The following is a 12304-nucleotide window of genomic DNA, read 5'->3' as shown; positions in this document are numbered from 1 at the left end:
GCGCTTCTTGTTAACCCACACGAGTGGTATGGTTCTATCTTTGGAAAAAATGTTCATTTAGATTCTGTCTCTTCCGTGATAATGATAGATATTATCAAATCCTGAAAGTCACAGTAGCGTCCATAAGATTGTTGTACTTAAGAGTCAAAAGTACTCAACATCAGATTGTTAGAGTTTAATATAGTACAATACAATCAAGAGGAAATGCTATGAATAGTTTCTTGAAATTGTTGACGTAATGAACTGATCGGATATGCAAACAACCTGGGTCCGTTGTTGAACAAAAGCAGAACTTAGGTTTAAATGTCTGACGAAAGCATTACATCATTTTAACGTAATTTTACGAAACTATTCAGAGCATTTCATGTTGATTGTATCATATTACAATATGTATACTTGCATATACATGTGTGTGTCTATGTGTGTGTGTGTGTGTGTGTGTGTGTGTGTGTATGTGTGTGTATGTGTACATCCTCAAAATAATAACTTTCAAAAAACCGCACGGAGTAAGGTAGTTCTGATAGTTTATATCTTACATGCACGTAAAAAAAAATCTCGTAGTATACAATGCTGCAAATAAAACAATGAAATGTGAAAAAATATAGAAAGAAAGATAGATAGATAGATAGATAGATAGATAGATAGATAGATAGATAGATAGATAGATAGATAGATAATAGATAGATAGATAGATTACTAAAATTGGTTCCTTATGAAAGCAAAAGCGTTCAAACATGTATTTTTCTAATGGTTTAATCAGAGGTCGAAGAATACTACTCTTGACTTGGAGTCATACTGCTAGTGCATGCATATACAACTGCGTGTGTGCACACATACACGCGAGTACTGTCCAAATTTCTGGCCAATCACATACAGCTAGCTGGCATTCAATTGGCGTATCAAGTTTCGGGCATTTTGATTGGGTTTTGGATAGAAAATTCACCAAAAAGTCACTTCTATTGATTTTATAATGGATTTGTGGGGTAACTGGGGAAATGTAAAGATGTGCACGACCACCCTTGGACGGTTTTGAATGACCATAGAAAGTGCGAGCCCTCTAACTGAAAAATTGTGGATTTGTATAAAGGACACACACACAGACATTTTGCCGCTTATATAATTACTAGCAGTATCGCCCGGCGTTGCTCGGGTTTGTAAGGGAAATAACTATATAACCATTTTTAGAGAGTTATAGCCAAAAAATAGCAAAAAATGCATTAAAAATGGAAAAAATATGATGGTAAATTTTTTTTTAAATCGTTGACTCATCGTAGACATTTTTAGAGAGTTACTTCCCTTATATAATAGCGAAAAAATGCATTAAAATGGAAAAAAACGATGGTAAATTTTTTTTTAAATCGTAGACTCATGTAGACGCTTTCTTAGCCATTTCTGTTTTGGTGTCTTCAAGCCATGAAGTCGTTGTTCTAAAAGAACACTGGTCTCCTTGACAACGCATTACGACGTTGATTTCCTTACACTCCCTTCCCCACAGGTGTGAGCGTGGACGCCAACTCCGCCGCCATCGACACACGAAAAATTATGCATTAAAATGGAATAAAAAATGATGTTAAATTATTTTTAAAATCGTAGACTCATCGTAGACGCGCGGTAATATTCAGACGGGCTTGATATGAATCCCGACTATAAGCTACCCGAATTTGGTTAAACTGTACCGCAAAATGTGGGAGTAGTTAGGAATCTAAATCGAAGGGGACAGACACTCACACAACTACAGTTTTATATATATAGATATACATAGCGCAGTAGTGGTGAGATATGACAGCAAAGAAAAGCATACATTCACTCTCTGCATGCAATTAGACTCGGAAAGTTCGTGAGGAACCCATTGACCCAATTTGCTGACTTTTCCGATAGCACACAGGTGTCAATGAATGGTTGAATGACCAAATCCAAGCTTCTCTGCTAGTTCCTCAACAGTTACGATGATATTTTGTTCCACCAGGGTTTTCAGGATGTCCTTGTCGAGTTCTACAGATCTTTCAGGATGAGGCTCGTCTTCTAGGCTGTAGTTTATGGCTCGGGATTTCTGGAACCACCATTGACACTGCCTTACGCTTATTGTCCAATCCACATATACTGCATTAATATTTCTTGTACTTTGCACACATTTATATTCTGTTATTCTTTTATATGTTTCAGCCTTGAGGTTGTGGCCATGCTGGATCATGTGTGTGTGTGTGTGTGTCTATCTGTCTGTCTGTCTGTATGTATATATGTATATGTATGTGTGTGAACAATAATATTTTCAACAGATGTGTTGCAAATGTATCTGATTGTTCTCAAGCTTCAATACTGTGTGTGTGTATGTGTGTGTATGTATGTATGTATATGTATGTATGTATGTATATGTATGTATGTATGTATGTGTGTATGTATGTATGTGTGTGTGTATGTATGTGTGTGTGTATGTGTGTGTGTATGTATGTATGTATGTATGTTGTATGTATGTATGTATGTATGTATGTATGTATGTATGAGTGTATGTTTACTTTATTACTAATTACTCTCTTCCAAGAACATTTTCACTCACTCTTAGCTCTTAGCTTCCCATACATTTTACTCATGTATCTATCAGCGTCATAGACAGAATACTTTCACTTTAGTCTTCCTCAAATCACTCTGTCGCTATTTACTTTCATTTTATTCGTTGCCCACTGTGTGTGTGCGTTTGCGTGTGGTGTAAACCAGACTAAGAAAAGCATTTGACACACACACCAGAATGTGAGTTTTCTGTAAATTTTGCTTAATTGGAGTTTAAATTTTAAAAACTGGACCTGGCATGACGCGATGCATTGTACTCTTAAAACTGCTAGGTAAATTGTAATTGAAGAAATCCTATATTGTAGATTTGTATAACTCCCAAAGGGAGGCAGATAAAATCTGCCTTTTATAATAAGAGATATACATACATATATATATATATATATATATATATATATATATATATATATATATATATGCGGGATGTTAACATCATTACGCTTTACAAAAACAAAGGTGACCGTGGTGATTGTAACAATTACCGTGGTATATCCCTTCTAAGCACTGTTGGAAAGACCTTTGCCCGCGTTATCCTGGCCAGGCTACAACTACTTGCTTCTCGAATCTATCCGGAATCGCAGTGTGGCTTTAGAAGAAGCAAATCAACTATCGATATGATATTCTCCATACGCCAACTTCAGGAGAAGTCCAGAGAGCAGAAAATGCCATTATATATGGCCTTCATTGATCTAACAAAGGCTTTTGACTCGGTAAGCAGAACAGGCCTCTTCATCCTGCTCCAAAAAATCGGATGTCCACCAAAGCTGCTGAGGATCATCAAGTCTTTCCATGATGACATGCAAGGCACCATACAGCACAACGGTTCAACATCAGCCGCCTTCCAAATAAAAAACGGGGTAAAGCAAGGTTGTGTCCTCGCTCCTACATTGTTTGGCATCTTCTTCTCGCTCTTACTTTCACATGCCTTTCAGACATCAGACGATGGAGTGTTTCTGCACAGTAGAAGTGACGGGAAACTGTTCAATCTCTCGCGCCTGCGTGCCAAGACCAAAATCAGAAACGTCCTGATCAAGGAGATGTTATTTGCTGATGATGCCGCTCTGGTAACACACACAGAAGAAGCCCTCCAAAGGCTCATTAACTGTTTTGAGCAAGCATGTAACGACTTTGGCTTAGCTATCAGCCTTAAGAAGACCAACATCATGGGCCAGGCTACATCGGACATCCCAAACATACATATTGGAGCCCACAGATTACAAGAGGTGGAGAAGTTTACCTATCTGGGCTCTACCGTCACCTACAACCTATCCCATGACGCTGAGCTCAATATACGCATTGGCAAGGCAGCTGCTGCGATGGCCCAACTCTCCAAACGGGCTTGGGACAACAATAAGCTGACCAAGACCACGAAAATGAAGATCTACCAGGCATGTGTACTCAGCACTCTACTGTATGGAAGTGAGACCCGGACGCTATACACACGCCAAGAGCGTCGCCTAAACATCTTTCACCTGCGCTGCCTCCGAAAAATCCTCCGCATCAAAAGGCAGAATCATATCCCCAACAATGATGTCCTCAGGCAAGCAGGAATACCAAGCATGTTTGCACTCCTCACACAAAGACGTATGAGATGGCTTGGGCATGTTAGCCGTATGAAAGATGGCAGAATCCCCAAGGACATACTCTACGGAGAGCTTGCTAGGGGTACTAGGTCTGTGGGTAGACCGATCTTACGTTACAAGGATGTTTGCAAAAGGGACATGAAGGCCTGCAACATCAATATTAGCGGTTGGGAGGCAGTTGCCGGCAACCGTGGAGAATGGCGACGTACCGTAAAAGAGGGAATACAAAGGAGTGACAGAGAGAGAGAGGAGAAATGGAAAGAAAGGAAGAGACGTTAACAAGTGACTATGGCACTACAACCAGCCAGGAACAGTCTTCGCTACATTTGCGGTACCTGCCAGAGGGAGTGTTTGTCCAGGATAGGACTACACAGCCACAGCAGGAAATGTATCAGGACATTGTGCGCAACTCCATTGTCTCCCGAGACAGAAAGGATACCAACCAACCAATATATATTATATATATATATATTATATATATATATATTATATATATATATATATATATATATATATATATATATTCATGCTCGCACGCGAACGCATATATTCAGTCATTTATTGAAGTTTTCCCTTTACTTTTTCTTTTTCACCTAGATTCCTCTAAACACAACTTTTTCGCTCTTTGTTCTATAATTACATCTCAGAAATGCAACCCTCTGTAACTAATATGTACCTAAAAACCACGATCTATACAAGTTCTACTGAACGAAAGGAAGATTAAATTTGATGAGATTGAGCGATAACTTAGTAATCACTGCAATAGAAAACACGGGACAAAATACTTGCTGTGTTTTAGTTTCGGCATTTTACGTCCTGAATTCTAATCCGGAGAAGGTTTACGAATGACATCGACACTTCCCTCTCTCATTGATAATGCCAACAGAACAAAAGCCAAGGCTATAACGCTGTACAAATTTATTTCAGTTTTGTGTGAAATTCTATTTCAATTTTCTATATATTGTAAATTCATTTCATTATTTCAGTCATTCACTTTTTCATTCATTCATTCATTCATTCATTCATTCCACTAATAATCTTTGGCAGGGAATAGGAGTCACAAATCCCATTATTTCTATCTTTAAAATGTACGGTTTTGAGCCAAGCCAAAAAGAAAATTGCCAATAACTTGGGACTAGTACGCGGAATAACAGTATTTTCAGTTTGTAGTTTGTTTTCTAAGTTTCATACGGCTCCCGAAATGTAGATTCTTATCTGGAATATATATTACGTCAATACATTTTCTTGCATCTTACAATGGAAGAAGTACTAAGAAAGTGAAGCGTGGATAAGTGAGGGGGAAAAAAGAGGAGGATTTATATGGTATGGAATAGTGTCAGCGAATGAGAAGAGAATTAAGATCGAAAAGATAAGACGGTGGGGAGGAGAGGAAAAAACAAAGAAAACGAAGCAAATAAAAGTTAAAGAAACGAAGAAAAAAAGAAAAATTAAAATATAACTACAATAACGGGTAGATAAACACATACTTATAACTACACACACACATGAGAGAGAGCTGGAAAGAGAGAGAGAGAGAGACCGTCAGAGAAAGAGAATGGGTGAGGAGATAAATTACGTATAGAGAATGGAGATGTGTTAGCTAAGAGATTCATGAGGGTTGTTATAACTATTTTGGCAAATGGACACAAAAATGTAATAGAGGTACTACATCAAAAATACTTTCTATATTATAATGTCAGTTCGTGGATATAAGAGATGTGTAAAGGTAGCCACGAGAAGACAACTCACAGAGCTCTCTAGTAATAACAACGTATTTTTATTTTATATCTCGATTGGAGAGCAATGGCGTCGTTGGGTTACGGGTTTCCAATGTGATCACTGTATTTCTGATGGCAGGAGAGTGGCAAGAGAGTGTCTGCCACTTGGTGTAGAACAAATATTACAAAGGACTTCGGTTTCCTCGTCGACGTTTACATCCTTACCGATCTCGCGCGCCCACTCGCACACATGTGCCCACACATATGTATGTATGTACGTACGCATGTATGTATGTATGTATGTATGTATGTATGTAGGTAGGTAGGTAGGTAGGTAGGTAGATAGGTAGGTAGGTAGATAGGTGGGTAGGTAGGTAAGTATGTATGCATATGAGTATGAATGTCATTCAGTATTATTTCAAGATTTCTTGCTAATAGAGAAAGAACCAGTTTCTAACCTAGATCCAAAGCTCCTTCACTGGAATTTCAACAACATCAGCAGGGTATTTTTTGCATGTATGTGTGTATATGTGCATTATTTGGAGTCAGTGCACATGCAGATTTGTATGTTTTGTTTTATATATATGTATTCTCACGCATATTTTCGCATGTCAAGACTTGCGTATCTACACTCAAATGATAAACTTCTGGAAAGTTTTACCGATTCTTTCAGTTCCAGTGATAACTTGGATCTGTAGTCTTCGAATGAGCTTTCTTCTTTCTGTTTTTGAGAAGCCATATTTCTCAAGATTGGTATTTAGGCAGTGTGTTACATATCCCAGTGCGCCTATAATTACTGGTATAAACCTGAACTTGTAATCTGGATAGAGTAACAGTACAATTCTCAATAGTTCAGCGTAGGTATTTTCTTTCTCGCTGATCTTCAGCATTATGTTAACATTCGCAGGGCAGCTGATTTCCACAACTGTACACAGTTTCTCTTCTTTATCCCAAATTAGTATGTCAGGTTTATTGTGTTTCTATTTTATTGGAATTTTCACTGGGACACTCCACTAGTACTTAATATTATGAGTAGCTATGGTTTCTTCCTTAATGTGGGTTCTTATCTCGTAGGCCACGGGGTTAACCTTCCGAGGGATTTCATTATACAGTGTCTTAGCTACAGCATCGTGTCTCATCAGTAGATAATACTGTGATGACATTTTCGGACAACCGCTTATGATATGAGTGATATTTTCAGTATTGACTCCACAAAGTCTGCATCGGTTATCATATTTTGGTGTTTTAACTGCATCACTGTCCCTTTTGTGCATTAGGTATTTGGTTGATATTTCCTGTTCCTGGATTGCAAACGCATACCCTTGAAAGTGGGAGGTAGTAATCCAGTTGTTGTTCCATGATAGACTGCTTTGATTATCGATGTTACTACCATCCTGGAACTTACTGCTAACATATCCATGCTTGGTCTTCTGCTGACATGCGCTCCTTCTTTCATCTGAAGATACGTTGTGGTAGAGACGTGCAACTTCTTCGAGCGTGTATTTAAGGTTATCAGACGACGAATGCTACTCAAGGAGCTGCTTATCAAGTTTCATGGTATTATCAGCCTCATGTTTGCAAACTTGTATGTATGTATTTATGTATGTATTATGTATGTGTGCATATATGTATAATGTGTGGGGGTGTACACACGGACCAAGAGACGGACAGTCAGAATAATAGATATAGATACAGAGAGGCAGAGAAAGAGACTTTCATATATATATATATATATATATATATATATATATATATATATTATATATATATATATATATATATATGTCCTGTCACAAAAATTAAGAAATCTGCATAAGGTGGAAGTAAATGTCTTCAAAACGGAACTAGGCATCTTCCTCTCCACAAAACCGGATGAACCAACAGCACGACACGAGGTGCAGACGAGGGCAACGGAATTAAACTCCCTTATACACCAAATGGACCAACAGCTGGGACAAAGGCACATACAGGAGTGGTGATGTGAAACACCCCAGATTGAAGAAATCAGAAAGAGCACGTTGGTACTCTAGCATGACCGCAGCCGCATGCCTGAAACGAGTAAAAGAGTAAACAATATGTATGTATGTATGTATATGTATATATATATATATATATATATATATATATATATATATATATATATATATATATATATATTATAACCACTATTATGCAATTCAAACAATGATAGACATAAACCAAATCATAAATAAAAAATAAAATATATTTTATAACATATAACTAGATCACAAAAAGTACAAAAATGAATAAACAATATATAATAAGTAAAAGGACCACGTACGTTTCATGGCTATAATCTCAATTCGAATTACAATTAAATTTTAATTTAATCGAAAAAATTCAATTGAAAATTATAGTCACTCGTCAGGTCAACAATAATAACAAAAATAGTTAAATAAATAAGCAAATAGAATTAAACAATATTTCTTAAAGAAATAAAATCATGCTTCTTATAGAAGCAACTCCATTAGCTAAATTTGAAACTTAAAACATTAGGACTAGTTGCCTACAATACATTTATCATGTTAAATATTTAAGGTAAAAATATAGAGTAAATAGATAGAAAAATGTATTTATCTGTGAAGATATACTTTAGCTTTAATAAAAAAACATTAATAAACTATAGAATATCTTTAACCTAGTTATACTCTGATATTTAATTACCAAACTATTTTACAAAACAATCACACGTAATATTTTTAGATTTTAGTTCACATATAATAATTATAAAATAATAAAATTATAAAATTATATAAAAGTACGTATCTAAATTATAACCAACAAATATATCAATTAGAAATACATATTTTTCCTATTAATAAACATATAGATAAATATATTACTCCATTATTACTTAAATAAATATTATAGATATTCCGAAAATATTTATGAAATAAAAAATAAGAAATGAAAATTTCCAAAACCAAAAACTTAGAACTTAACGTTTATAAAATTATTTGCGAAAAGCGTATTTTTTATTATTATTATTATTATTATTATTATTATTATTATTATTATTATTATTATTATTATTATTATTATTATTGTTATCATCATCATCATTCAGTAGTCTCATTTTTATCACGTGCTTTGACTGCACAACCGAGCCCAACCTGTTCCTTCTGCTAACCAGCACAGCTGTGCACTAGGCAATAGAATGTGCAAATCTTTGATCGGGCTCAAGCGTCATAGAAGAATCTCACATTGCATCAACAATGACTCATTTCAGTGATTCTTTCTAGGATTGGCTTTGCTTTTATACGAGAAAGCAGCTTAACCGTTTCGGCAAAAAAGACCGATAGAGTAAGTACTAGACTTACAAAGAATAAGTCCTGGGGTCGATTTGCTCGACTAAAGGCGGTGCTCCAGTATGGTGACAGTCACATGACTGAAACAAGCAAAAGAGTATATATATATATATTTCTCGTTTCAGCTCAGAGTTGCGGCCGTGCTGATGCACCGCCGTTAAAAAGGGAATGCCTACAGCACCTAGGTTTCCCAAGCGGTTACCCATCTAAGTACTAACTAGGCTCGATGTTGCTTAACTTCGGTGATCGGACGAGAACCGGTGCTTTCAACGTGATATGGCCGTATATATATACATATATATATATATATATATATATATATATATATATATATATATATATATATATATATATATATATATATATATATATATATATATATATATATATATATATGTATGTATGTGTGTATGTATATATATATATATATATATATATACAAAAAGCAATAAAGATTCAAGTTAATTTAAATGAATTTACTTGAATATGGTACCTAACTTAGATGCACCAAAAAAAACTATACTGTTTTAACAATACAGTAATGTGGGGTGATTATAAGCGAGAAAGAAGCAACAAGAATGGATAGGTTTTTAGTACAATCGTTTCATACAAGGACAGGCTTTATTAAAAGTTGTAAAAATTACAGCATATAAACGTGTCCCGTACTCATCAGCTAAAATACATGTGAGTTCTCTAGACATCCTAGTGGTTGAGGTTATACTCATGAAGTAATGTAGATAATTAAGTAACATAAACAGATTTCCAAAGTTCATTAAAGTTCTTTAAAGATGATGTACAGTCTTATCACAGAATTTTAAAAAAGTTCTAATAGCATCACAGAGAAGGTGACCTAATCCATAGAGCATATATGAATTTCCAGAGATATGATGAGGGATTACATACTCACGGAAGTCAAATTTATCCATTGTTAATCACAACGAGGTGGGTCTCGATTCCTGCTTATTAGCATTACAGAGAGGGTGAATTAATCCTTCGGGCTTGGTCTGTATTGCTGCTAATATTTGCCATGAATCGCTCCCTCATATCTAGAGAAGAAATCAATATTGTGCTACTAGCTAGGAAGACATTTATAGAATTTGAAGATAAATTATGGACTAGAGCAGATACACCTAATTTTTTTGATATACCAATGGGTTCCAGTGATTCGGCTGAGGTAACCAACCTAGTGGGCGCATATCTATTAAAATGCATAAGCAAGGATATACCAGAAATACAGGGGGGTCTATATAGGGATGATGCTCTGTTTGTTATCCCTAGTAATAATAAATCTGTTATAGAAAGGATTAGAAAGAAAATTAATAAGTTCTTTAAGGATTTCAACCTCAGTATAACGTATGAACCGGGCACTAAAATAGTTAACTTCCTAGATATTACGCTAGACCTTAACTCCAAGCTACAATACCCATTTAGAAAGGAAGGCGAAATCACGAATTATGTAAATAAATTATCAAATCATCCCCCAAATATAATAGAATCTTTAGTAAGAAATATTTCATTAAGAATTTCAAAATTATCATCCAATAAGGATATATTTAACCCCCATTCTGAGCATTATAATGAGGCGTTAACTAGGGCTGGATACAACCAAAGGATTACATTCGTTGATAAGGGGAACTCACGTATTCCTAATAATGAAGTTATCAGTAATCACGTAAGCAGCAATACAGACCAAGCCCGAAATAAAAGTAGAATTAAATTAATGGTAAACGCTAATCTAGCGCACAGGCCCAACAATTCAAATAGAAGCATTGACCAGAACATAGGTAACTCGGATAATATTGAAGTAAATAAACCTAAGATGCACACAAATAAAAATTAAAATAATGGTAATAATACAATAACTCTGGTGAGATGAATAGTAGTAATTCTACGAACCCTAAATTTAATAAAAAAGATATATTATGGCTGAATATCCCTTTCAACTGTGCGATACAATCGGATATACAGAACAAATTCAAAGTAATTCTGGAAAAAAATTTCCCTATCTCTCATAGATATCATAGAATTATATCTAGGAAAACAGTTAGGATTTCTTATTCAACCCTCCAAATGTCCACTTTAATAGCTAAGATTAATAATAAAAACATTAAACTAGCCAGAAAGATAGAAATAAAAATAATAATATCAGCATGAATACCAATAGCAATTATAATAATACTACCAACAATAAAAACAACAATAGTAACTATCAAAACATAGGTGAAATTAGTAACCACAGAATGACTAATAACATTAACATTAATAGTAATAATAACAATGCCGATATTAATAGAAGTAATAATGTTAATAATAGAAATAATAGATATAAGGCTAATGGAGAAAATAAGGAGAATGAAAATATCAGTGATATTATAACAGCAATATGCAGTCGGAAAAAAAGACTAACAATAATAGTAACATTACCAATAATATAAGAAATCATGGTAGGACTTTAAACCTAAATGATGAAGCTGAAGGATCAATAAATAATAGCAATACTTTAGATATCAGCACCAACTATAGAAATGATAATCAAAATAATAGGAACCTAAGACATCTACCCAAGAAAAATCCAAAGCCTGAAGTTGCTCCTCCTGTGTGTAAGTGTAGAATAAAATCAAAATGCCCGGCACCTGCTCTATGTGGGGAAAATAATGTAATCTATAAATGTACCATATCCACGGAGAATAACAAATATCTTTACGTTGGATGTACAATTAATTTTCTAGCCAGAGTTAGAAATCACATCTCGTCTTTTAACTTACGTCATAAAGCTGGTACCACCACACTTTCAACAAAATCTGGGAACTCAAAAATAATAATAAAAATTATAACCTTAATTGGGAAATAGTTAGGAGAGCAATTCCGTATAAAAATAGTAGGGTTGGTTGCCAACTATGCTCCATGGAGACGTATGAAATTCTAAAGCATAGAAAACATAGAAACTTATTGAATAATCATATCGAACTGGGTCAAGTTTGTGTCCACGCTAAATTGAAGACTTTAAAATATTTTAAATGATTAGAATATCCGTAACTAGATAGATAGATATAACTTGATTTCTACTAGTATAGCACTGCTTTAAGTAGATAACTAAGAGTTCTCACAC

The 12304-nt window shown here is 34.9% G+C and overlaps 1 non-coding gene across 1 annotated transcript; it reads right to left on the bottom strand.

Annotated features, from left to right (window-relative positions):
• Positions 1–9364: 9364 nt before the first annotated feature.
• On the bottom strand, positions 9365–9483 carry LOC115213555. The gene has a single exon (XR_003881809.1). It is a non-coding gene; the product is annotated as a 5S ribosomal RNA (ribosomal RNA).
• Between the last annotated feature and the right edge of the window lie 2821 nt (positions 9484–12304).

Source organism: Octopus sinensis, linkage group LG6 (assembly GCF_006345805.1).
Source record: "Octopus sinensis linkage group LG6, ASM634580v1, whole genome shotgun sequence".
NCBI lineage: Eukaryota > Metazoa > Mollusca > Cephalopoda > Octopoda > Octopodidae > Octopus > Octopus sinensis.
The sequence above is the reverse complement of the archived record's forward strand: the minus strand, read 5'-3'. Positions and strand labels throughout refer to the sequence as shown.